Raw genomic sequence first — 12,453 nt, 5'->3', positions numbered from 1 at the left:
CCTCCCCGTGCCCTGCTTCCTGGGACACCTTCCCTGTAATGGTGCTCCTCTTCAGGTCACTTGACCTGCAGTTTTGCATTGTTTCACTTTTCTTCTTTCTTTTCTTCTGCACGTGAGAGTAGGGCCGGCTCTCAGCCTGAAGACAAGAGAAAACATTAACTGCGCATGTGCGGCCTATTTCCCAGCCAGCACATGCATGAAATCAACAAACTGCACATGCCTGGCCCTTTCCGGCTGGCAAAAGTCCCGAGGCACGCCGGAACTGTAGTTCCCGAATTCCGGTCTAAATTCAAGGTAAATATCAGAGTTTGTTACACTGTGCAGAAGTAAGAGTAATATTTCCTATACTACAATATAGACTACACTTCAGAAGTGTTTTTAATAGCTATAAAGCACATTGGGATATCCTGAATCCTGAGGGTGCCATTTAAATGCAAGCTTTTCTTTTTCTTTCTATTGGGATGAGACCCAGCTTAAGTAGACAATATCCACTCACTTCCAGTTATCCTATCTGCAATCTTAGCCCCATTCTATGCATAGAAGCAGAGGTAACCTACAGATTCAATGCTGATTTGAAAGTCAAAAACCCCATAGGGACCAAGAGCGCTCACTTCTGTAGCTGGGAGCTTGAGGTTACCATTAAGCTGTATTTTTGGCTGTCTCACTCAGACCTAGCAGCTGGAACGGTGGTTAGGTATGTGGGTGAGTTGTGACTGTCAAATCAGACCATTAATCAGCTGTTACAGCAGCAACTCATCCTGGCAGTACAAGTAATGGAGAGGAGTTCAGCTGAAGAATTGCTGAACATAGGTTTTGTAGCTATCAGTTGTTTGATTGAGCAGCACTGCTTGAAGGGCTACAAGCTGCTTTTTAAAAAATATCTGTGCCATACTAAGATTTCCACAGTGACAGACTCAAAGTTTGAATATTGAAGGTGCTGACTTGAATTTATTGGTGTCAATGTAAAGAAGAATACATTTAAGTGGCCATCTCACATCAGTTGTTTGGTGCTGGCTGCAGATTAAGTGAAGCCACTGCGAAGCACACTCTTTAGTGTAAAAAAATTACATATACAGATTTGGTTCAATAACAAATCTTACTACCTTCTAATGATTGGAAAGAACTGACTTTCCAGTCAACTTCTTCAATACATAGAAAATACCCACAGGATGTCATTTTTGTGGATATGCAGAAATTTCTGTTACCCAATTGCACATTGGTGAGAATATAACTGCATACACTGACTTATATCATCACATCTTTACCTACTGGGAATTTCAATGCAAGTGTGGGTGTGAACCATGAGGCATGGCCTTCCTGCCTCAGACATCATGGCTTGGGAAGGTTAAGTGAGAAGGAAGAAACTACTTGAGCTTTGCCACAAGCTTTGTGTAACTAACACTTTCTTTCAGAATAAACCATGCCACAAGGTGTCCTGGAGACATCCAAGATCAGGATATTGACACCAGCTGGACCTGATCATCACTAGATGTAACTCTCTGATCAGTTTTCTCAACAGATGCATGGCACTGACTGTGATACAGTTCACTCCCTGGATTAGGATACAACCTTGAAGCTATTTTTAATCAAAGCAGAAAAGTCGGCCTCCTATCAATGTCCGCCATATAGCCTACCCATAAGAACTGACCATCCCTCAACTCGATTGACTTGGACCTTAATTTAATTCAATAGGTGCTCTTCGGCATTCCCACATTTATTGTTGAAGCAAAATGGAACATACTTCAGGATACCATTTAAAATACCGCAGCCTCAACATATGGGAAGCAAGAGTGGAAAATCGCTGACTGGTTTGAGGCTCACATCATTGTAATGGAGCCTGTTAGTGAAGTCATGCGAACTGCTCCCATTCATTACAAAAGAGATCTGAGTGAAAAGACTCTGAATGCACCAAGAGTTGCTGCAAGTGAAGTCCAACACACTGCCAGGCACTGAACCAATGATTGCCGGTTACAACTTTGCTGAATATCCAGGTGTCCTCCAACACAGGGAATGCTAAAGGCATGTATGACAGGATTAAAAAGAGAACAAGTTCATCAGCAAAGAAAATAGCTCCTTTGAAAATAAAAGAAATGGGTTGTCAGACTGCAAGAAACAGCTGGACAGATGAGTGGGTTGCTACCTTGAGTTGTACTGTAGAGAGAACACGGTCACTGAAGAAGGTCTAGACACCATAAAGAGCTTGCCTTTCATGGTAGAGTTTGATATCGAACCCACGGTGGAGATACTTAGCAAAGCTTTTGACTCCCTTGCCATTGATAAGCTGATGCTATACTGCATGAACTCATCTAGCAACAAAAACCGGTAATCCTGCAGCATCTCCACGAACTTCTCTACCTCCGCTGGAGGGAGGGGGCAGTGCCTCAGGATATGCAAAATGCAGGGGTTGTGACCCTGCACAAGAACAAGGGCAGTGATCACAACAACTATCGAGGCATCTCTCTGATGAACATCATGAGAAAAGTATTTGCCAGTGTTGCCCTTGTCAAACTGCAGATCCTGGCTGAATGCTTCTATCCTGAATCTCAGTGTGGTTTTAGAACTGGAAGATCTACAACTGACATGATCGTCCCAGTCCAGCAGCTGCAAAAGAAATGCCATGAGCAAAGGAGACCACTATATATTGCCTTCGCTGATCTCACCAAGGCCTTGAACCATGTGACCAGAGGCAGCCTATTTAAGCTGCTGGAGAAAATTGGCTGCCTGCTGAAGCTGCTCAATGTAATCTCCTCTTTCCATTACAACATGATGGGTAAGGTCAGCTATGATGGGGCAACATCGGAACCATTTGAAATCCTCAGTGGGGTCAAATAGGCTCCTACACTCTTTGGTATATTCCTCTCTTTGTTGTCATATGTCTTCAGTTCATCTACAGAGAGTGTCTACTTACACACAAGAAGTGACAGAAAGCTGGTCAGCTTTGCCCATCTAGGATCCAAGAAAAAAGTGCGCCAAAGAGTTGCACTATGCTGAGGATACCACACTAGCATTCCATACCGAGGAACACCTTCAGCAGAAATTGGACAGTCTCTCTTCTGCCTGTAAAGAATTTGGTTTGACCATCAGTGTCAGAAAGACAAATGTCAAAGTCCAGGATGTTACCATCCTACCATCTATCAGCATTGACAATGTGATGCTGGAGGTTGTTGATAGTTTCACATTTCTAGGCTCTACATTCACCAGCAATCTGTCACTTGATGCTGAAATCAACATGAACATTGCAAAGTCTGCAGCTGTTTTGTCAAAGAGTAAGAGTGTGTGAAACAACAGCAACCTGAATGAGAACACCAAACTGCGAGTCTACCAACCCTCCAATCTCAGTGCACTCCTCTACAGTGGTGAGAGTGGACAACATGTGCTAGGTAGGAGAAAAGGCTGAACAGTTTCCACCGTCACTCTCTCAGGTCTATCCTCGGCATCTCATGGCAGGAAAAGATCACCACCTCAGAAGTCCTGGAGCATGCTAATTCCTTCACCATACGTGTATTACTAAGCCAACAACATCTGTACTGGCACGGCCATGTTCATCTAATGAATGATGGCTATATACCCAAAGACCTTCTGTACAATGAACTGGTCGCTGGATCACAGCCTGCTAGACATCATGTAAAATTGTATGTTGTCTCATGAACAGGTCCAAAGGTTTGTATAGTTGAACAATAACTGTTTATTAATAACACACAACTATATACATATATATAGGATACAGTACTAACTAGGTGCTATCTTCATGCAGACTTCTGCCAGACTCACTACTACACTCTACTACTCCCATGTACTCACTACATCATAGTGTGGGTGGTACTGTTTTCCCACTCACACGTGAACTCTTAGGGTGGAGTTTAACAGCCATGTCGCGGCAGGGGCGCAGCCATATAATGCGGCGCGCCATTCAAAAGTCCATTGACTTTGGCAGTACCATAAAATCCCGCCAGCGTAAATTTCAACCCCTATAGTCCCGAGCATCCTAATACTACACCTCTCCGCAAGACTTTATCTAAATGTATTTATAATAATATTTACATGCTACTCCTTCTATCCCCAAGTCTCAGACTTTACAGATTCAGATGGTCTGGAGGCTTTATGACTTTTCCAGATCTTGTTCTTTTCAGGTTTGGAGGACTGGCAGTCTCAAATGCTTTGGGCTGACTTTGTTGGTCTGAAGTTAAGTTTGTAATACTTGGTGTTTCAAATACTCGGGTGTCAACATCTGGTTCTCTTCTTGTGCTCCTTTGTATTGTATTTTTCTTTGGTGACAATCTGTCTTCCTTGGTCAGATACCATGGGCTCACCCCTCTCCTTCTGAAGGGAATTTTCACTCCATTCTGTAATAGAGTGGACTCTATTTTTCTCTTTCAGTGGGGTCTGCCAGGTTCTTCCTGGATGTTGAAGGTTTGCCTCCCTTATCTTTGTATGTTCCTCAAGCTTGATCTCAAGCTGCAATTTGGCTTCTAATGCTGCACTCTGTTTTTTATGTGCACTTGTGCCTTCTTGAGTTTTGTCTTGGTGAGCTGGTGGTTGCTTCTCTCCTGCTTCGAGATTGACTTCATGTTGTGAGTGTGAGCTTGAAGCTCCAGCTTTGTTGCTATAGTTTTTATGGGTTCTGTGACAGCAACTGTTTGACTCTGAAGTTCAGGCTCAACCTTCTGATGCTGCTCCTTCTCCTCTGTATCTTCTGTTTTAATTATGTTGGCACTTATCTGGAGGTTTGGCTGGTCTGACCAAAGAAGAGTATTTTCTGCCATCTGCAAAGGAGCTGGAATAATTGTTTTTGCAAAGAGTGAGGGCAACTCCGAACTGAAGTCCCAGTCGAAGTCCTCAGCACTGGTGGACCTCTCAGGAGTCTCCAATTCAGTGTAGTTGACTGCAGTTGTTGTTTTGATGCCTTCTGCCATTTTGAGGAGGTTGAGGGCAGCACAGGCATCTCTGCTCAGGAGAGAAAAGGGTTGATTGCGGATGACATACGGAAGTTAGATTATTAGCTTGCTGCCATTCCGGAGCGACTCTTGAATCATGCCCATGACCAGTAGTTTGATTCTTCCGGACCATACAGTGAAGTGTCTGTCATCCGTAGTCAGAGGAACTTTACTCACGGTTCCTGACCTTACAAGACCTTCACACTGGCTCCTGAGTTTAATTTGAAATGGCAGCATTACAAAGCTGGGATCCTTGATTTCTCCCTAGAAGCATTGTTGGAATTCTTCTTGGTGTCACTCATCTATCTCATGGACCCATTTGGGATCCTCTGAGGTTTTGGACTTACACACCTTTCCAAAGTGTCCTAGGTGGTTGCAATGAAAGCACTGCACAGTGATTGCTGGACACTGCTCGTACCTGTGAGGTCTTTTGCGCCACAGCGCTGACATTCTCTGCCAACATCTTGTGTTTTGCTTGGGTATTGCTTTCTTTGCCCTGGAGTCTCCTTGCCATTTTTTGCTTTGTGAGCTGGACTGTTGAGGTTGCTCTGTACAATAGCTTAACTTCACCACACAAAATGGATGAGTTTTGCTTGGGGACTTCAGATTGTCTGATGATTTGGATGGCTTTTTCTAAAGTCAGATCTTATTTAGAATGGAGTACATCTGAAAAAGTATCATCGACCACTCCCACTACTATTCGGTCTCTTATGAGCTCCAACTTAGGGTCACCATAGTCACAGCCTTCAGCCAACCATTTATACATTTATGAAAGTGTCTAGGGAGTTCCCAGGCTTTTGGACTCTCTTGTTACAATTGTATTCCTCCAATATTTTATTGCTTCTTAGGTTAAAGTAGATATCAAAGGACCTCATGACCTTTCCAAAGTTATCAAAAGATTCATTTATTCCTAGTCTGGCAATTATGTCATTGGCTACTGGACCTATTGAATATAATAGTGTTTTCACTTGTTCAGCCTCTGTTTTCTTATTCAAGCCTGATGCTATCAAGGATCTTAAAAATCCTCTTCCCCATAGCGCCCAATTTTGTACCTGGTCTGGCCCTTCCATTTGCCTTAATTGGTCTGGCAGTGTTGATTTACCATCCATGGCTGTTTTCAGCATAGGGGAATATAGCTTTTATTTTTTAAATGGTGCTGCAGTAATTGTTTCTTTTCTTCCTGCATTTGATGGGATTTGGTGGGCTCCTGTCACGGCTATGGGGTCATTTTAAACTTTAGCGACTCTGCAGAAAATCCTTTGAATGAATCGTTTTGGCCAGTTAGTAGCTTTCCTGAGCTTGGAGAATTGAATTAAAGCTGATTTTTTGCTTGACTTCTCTTTAAGTTTCTTTTTCCATTTGCATGCAGTTGCCATGTGTTACAGCGCCGAGTCTGGATCCACGCTGCACTGTTTTTCAAGCCGCACTCATTAAAACAATCAGTCTCCCATTGCTGTTGGATTATTGCACCGAATATTGGAGTTTGCTCACCCTTTTGCAATCTGGCTAGGTCCTTCAATTTTGCTTTCGATCAGGTGTCGCAACAGACCTCCACGTGCACTGGTGAAGTCCTCTTGTGCTGCATAGTTGATCTTTCTTCTGCCCTTCAGACGCCACACCTGTAATGGAGCTGCGTAGACGATCTCCAGCTATGTATTCAAGGTCTTCAAGTTAGGTGCACTTCTCTCAGGTCAGACTGCTGTTTCTTTACTTCAATCTTAGGGAATTTGGGGTCCTTCACCTGCTGCTACCATGTTGTAAGATTGTATGTTGTCTCATGAAGAGGTCTAGAGATTTGTATGGTTGAACAATAACTGTCTATTTACAACACATAACTATATACATATATATAGGATACAGTCCTGACTAGGTGCTATCTTCATGCTGACTTCTACCAGACTCACTACTACACTTTACTACTCCCATGTGAATTTCCACATCGTAATGTGATGGTACTGCTTCCCCAGTCCTACATTAACCCTTATAGTCCCAAACACCCTAATACAACAGTGCATACCTCCACTGCAAGGACACCTGCAAGTGAGATATGAAGATAACAGACATTGACAGAGACAATTGGGAGATAGTGGCTGATGGCCAAAACCTCTTGACGCTGACTGTTTGAAGGGGCATTGGAAGAGGCAAGGAGAAACAGAAAGCTCATCTAGCCAAGAAGAGGGCCCGGAGGAAGCTGAGGCCAGAGAATCATGCACTTTCTCAGTCCACTGTCTTTATCTGACTTCCATGCCAGAGTGGGGTTCCTGAGCCGCACCAGGCAATGTTTAACACAGAGTTGGCCACCATGGCACTAACCATCATCTCATGAGGTGGAAAGCTGCTGAAATTTACTTCCATTTATGCCACCAAGCCATATATTACTCTGTAAAGAGATCTATTTAAATGGAAAGAAATGCAGAACAATAGAGAAAATACATTGTAATAATGTATTTCCAACACAATATTAGCTCTTGTGTATTTGACAAAATGTTTTATGAAGAAAATGTTTTATGCATGTCATCTAATTTGAAGGGTATTACAAGGTGTAGCACCACTATCAATCACAAGAACAAAGTTCAGAATTATCAATGTCATCTCAACCTGAAATTGTCTTGGGCCATACCACTTGAGTTTGTCATGCCACACAATACATAGACATATGACAATTCCCTCATTTTCCCAAATTTAGTCTAATGTTTTCATTTTGTTGCCAGCAGGGATGTCATGGAGACCTGCCAACAGATACTGAATTTCCATCTGTGCAGCTCAGGTTTAGACCAGAAGCAGTATTGGGATTTATTTTACTGGCTTATACAAGGGAATACCATGGTTCTTCATACTATTAATTAATAATAGTACCATAACTGTTGCAGATTAACCTTGGTTGGTTTACTAGATTCTTTCAGACAAACATCTGGCCATGCTGTTAGTGGCATTTCTAATCCTGGAGGAGATCATTATCAGCAGGTTGTAGGTCAGGCAAGTCTCTTGTGACAGCAGCTGTTCTACCAGTTGTTCTTTGGGGTAGTCTGATTGAGCAAGATGAGTACTTCAAGGAGAGAATCATAATGCCATCACATACTTAATTGATTTGTGTCGAAGTACCTGGAAGTAAGTATAGTAGCTAAGCAGCCATTGCATAGAAAATACAGGAGTTACTTCATTCAAAGATAGTTATGATTAATTTGCAGTTCATCCAACATAACATCAATAAAAGAATGGTAACACCCCAGAAACAGCAAAACTGGCCATTTATGCATTTTCCAGGTTTTGTGATAATCTGAAGTTTCAATGGGAGATTGGAGAATTCCTGAAGGAATTCTATTTTCTCTCGTTTTCTATAAATGAGAAAAGTGGTATGGAAAGTTCAACATTATGCCAATTGAGTAATGGTATCCTAAACTTTTGAATGCCATTACTAAGCAGAAAGTCAGTAGCAGTTAACTGTAAATTGCGTTGGATGAGTCTAAGTCCCAGGTTCCCTGGTTTAAAATGTCGAACATTAAAGTGTAAGACAAGTATAATGATATCTTTAGTCACATGAACATGTTCAATTTCCGGTTTGAAGTTTCCTTGGGGAAGTCAGTACAATATCTTTATAATGTAATCTCAAACACACCAGAATTTAAAATTGCAAACACTAAAATGTCATCTCTACTGTGCTTTTCCTCAGTGAAGACACAAGTGAGTTCTAACGTATGACAATATTCATTAAATGGCCCCTCAGCAGCCACACTTTAGTGTTGGTTCCAGCCCCTGAGGAAAATAACTCAATCTGTTTCATTCTCACTGATTACACTCATGTCTAGATTTTATACATGGAGCATTAAAATGATTTGACACTGCGTTACCTTCTTGAAACACAAGGCTCAAAGGCTGCCTGAAACCTGTGTGGTGAAGCAGATAGCTAATAATCAGGGGGCAGGAGCAGCTGAGGGTAAACAGTTATAAATTACAGTACAGCAGATGCCCTTTATAATTGCCTTTGAGATGCATGTGGAAAGCAGATATTGAAGAAGGAGGAGGGCTGACTGTGCAGCTCTAAAAGGGGAATGGGCAATGACAGTTTATTGCATTATATGCCCAATATCAGAGGTCAAAATATATATGGGCACTCTTGTAATACAGATAAAGTTAGTCATAAAGCTGAGACTAAAAGTAAAGGTTTACAAGCTTGTGAAGAGCACAGGCTAGAAAATTCAATTAAAATAAGTGCTTAAAGCGAGATGCTAACTTGTGCCCTAAGCAGTAATCTTTTTCATTTTTATAATATTAAAATGGATTAAGTTGAGTGAAGTTCACAACTAAATTTGGTTAATGTATTGCTTGTATAGACTAATAAAATTGCACTTTTATTTCAAGCTTGCCCATGTTGTTAGTGGAATGTTCCTGTGTTCAGAGTTTATGCTATTTTCAGGGCAGATAGTTTAAGTGAGGGAACAGGTTGTGTACCCATTGATAAGCCGTTACTAACCTTTACCACATATATATATATATATATTTTTTTTAAATTATTATTTATTCGTTCATGGGATGTGGGTTAGTGTTAATTAATGCTGACCAGCATTTATTTCCCATCCCTAATCACCCTTGTTCAGAGGGCATTTTAAGAGTCAACCACATTGCTGGGGGTCTGGAGTCACATGTAGGCCAGACCAGGTAAGGACTGCAGATTTTCAGATTTCATTAGTGAATCAGATGGGTTTTTACAACACTCGGCAATGATTTTGTGGTCAGCATCAGACTTTCGATTTCAGATTTTTATTGAATTCAAATTTTACCATCTGCCATGGTTGGATTCGAACCCAGGTCCCCAGATCATTACCCTGGGTCTCTGGAATACCAGTCCAGTGACAATGTACCGCCTCCCCGTATGTAAATTTGATTATATTTTGGGTATTATAATTCTTTACACACAGTTTATTTTGCAGTGGGAATCAAAGTGTCAATAAATTTCCTCATCTTTTACAGTCAGCAGAATCCTTTGTGTCATTAAGCAAATCAAGTAGCAGAGTGTGGTAAATAGAGACATAGACATAGACTTATACAGCACAGAAACAGGCCCTTCGGCCCATCATGTCCATGCCAGCCATCATGCACCTGTCTATTCTAATCCCATTTTCCAGCACTTGACCCATAGCGCTGTATGCTCTAGCATTTCAAGTGCTCATCTAAATACTTAAGTGTTGTGAGGGTTCCTGCCTTAAAAAGCAACTAATGTTACAGATTTGGTTGCAATCTAATGATTCTATCTTTGTGTTTTATATTCTTCAGTTTTTGACTTCCACCATAGCTACAAGTAAAAGTGAGCGCTGCAACCATTTTAAGATGGGTCATACAGTTCTGAACTGCTCTGTTTAAGGCACTCCCTCCAGCAAAAATTAAATCTTTCAAATGTGTGCTCCTACAATATTTATGTATTATGTCACAGCTCACTGGGGATAATGCACTGTAATGTCAAGCCCCACTGTTCCCCAAGCCATGACAAATGTGAAAAGTTTTATCAAGCCACCAGATTGCCCCAGTTCTACCTAACTGTTTAATTTAGGTTAACAGAATAGGAGCACCAGGCTTGTAAACCTAATCGGCAGAATTTTTCTCTCATTGGACGGACCTGCGTCCAACCCGCACGAGTGTAAAATGACGTGCGATGATGTCGGGTGAGCGTCCTGATGTCATTGCGCGCTTGTGCGATATCTCGGTTGGCGGGCGCAGGCGGGAGTCTGCAGTGAGTCCGCCAACAATTAAGCGGCCTGTTAATTAATTGAGTAGAAGTTTTCGCTGCCCATCCAACCATTCGGTTGGCAGGCGGGCGAAACGGCCAAGTGGCCTTTGCATTTTTGGCGAAACCTCATCCACAGGCAGGATGAGGTTTTGACCAGTGATTTAAAAAAAAAAACTTTTTACACTCCTATTTAACAGAGTCACATGAGGGGACATGTTTTCATGATTTATTAAATATCTTTATTTTTATGGTTAAAAATCTTCAGCTCCCTGAGGCAGCTGTTATTCATTTAATAAGCAGTAATCTTTTTCATTTTTATAATATTAAAATGGATTAAGTTGAGTGAAGTTCACAGCCGAATTTGGTTAATGTATTGCTTGTATAGACTAATAAAATTGCACTTTTATTTCAAGCTTGCCCATGCTGTTAGTGGAATATTTATTCGTTCATGGGATGTGGGTTAGTGTTAATTAATGCTGACCAGCATTTATTTCCCATCCCTAATTGCCCTTGTTCAGAGGCAGCTCTGTGCCTCAGGGAGCTTTTACTGCATGCACCCACGCACCGTTAATTGGTCAGCCAGCGTGAAATCGCAGTCAGGGCCCGATTGTGGGCGGCAGTTGGCTTCACGACTGCTCCCGGGTCCACCCGTCGTGCCCGCCCGAAAGAGCAAAATTCTGCCCAATAAGTAAATAACTGTTTATTGAACAAACTGTCATTAACCAGTGGCCAAAGAAATAAATAGGAACTGCTAATTTCTAACTCTATAACTTAAACTCTACCCCTTTCTTAAATCCCTATACACACACATACAAGACACATTAGACACGCAAGATTATGGATTTTAAGGGCAAAATTTTACGGCAGCGGGATTTTATATTCCCGCCGAAGCCAATGAGGTTTAGAATGTCTCGCCACATTTTAGGGCCCCATCCCCACTGAAACAGGGCCGTAAAAGTCTGCCCTAAGAGCAGGATAAAACAGTTCAATAGCACCGATTTCGGAATACAGGATTCGATGGGTTGATTTTGATCAACGTGTTCCAAATTCCCTTCAGTTCTTGTTAATGACACGAGATGGTCTTCCAGCACTTTCAGTCTTTAGTTCTCTGGTTGAGCTTTTCAAAGTCTCCAATTTTCCCCTTTGCCTCTTGACAGGGGTTTTCAGAGAGAGAGCAGGTTACAAAGATATGAGAAGAAAAAGCCAGCTAGCTATTATTGTGGAATTACTGGAATCTTCCACATATGGGAGAAAGCAGTTTTAGGTCTTGTTCCTTTCAGGCTAGAAGCTATTCAGCTGCACTGCTTCTCACACAAAACCTGGTCATCTGGTCAAGAGCCAATTAAAATGCTGATGTCAGGCAGCTCCTTTGATCCAGGACTCCTTTCTGGCACTGTCCTGTCTTTCATGACACACTCTGTTCCAGGACTCCACCATTGTATATGTCTCTCATCCTGTCCCAGTAGACATGCCTTTCAACCTGCCGCCATTGTAATCTTAATCCACAGTCCAACAGAAAATAAAAAGATATGTTCTTTACAACAGTCCAACAGGAATAAAAAGATATGTTCCTTATAATTATTTTAAAAACAAGATGCATAATCTAAAAGACACGTCATGTGCAATGTATAATTCACGATCCGCAATGCAGTCATGTTTGGTTTCAACTCCCACCAGCAAAGAAACTAGAAGAATTTCTTCACTTCTAAGGCTAAGTGGAGTGAAATTCATGACTAAATTTGCTTAAGTATTGCTTATATGGATTAATAAAATTGCAATTTTATTTCCAGTTTGCCC

The sequence above is a fragment of the Cetorhinus maximus genome, chromosome 8 (assembly GCF_964194155.1).
Source record: "Cetorhinus maximus chromosome 8, sCetMax3.hap1.1, whole genome shotgun sequence".
Lineage (NCBI taxonomy): Eukaryota > Metazoa > Chordata > Chondrichthyes > Lamniformes > Cetorhinidae > Cetorhinus > Cetorhinus maximus.
The sequence above is the reverse complement of the archived record's forward strand: the minus strand, read 5'-3'. Positions refer to the sequence as shown.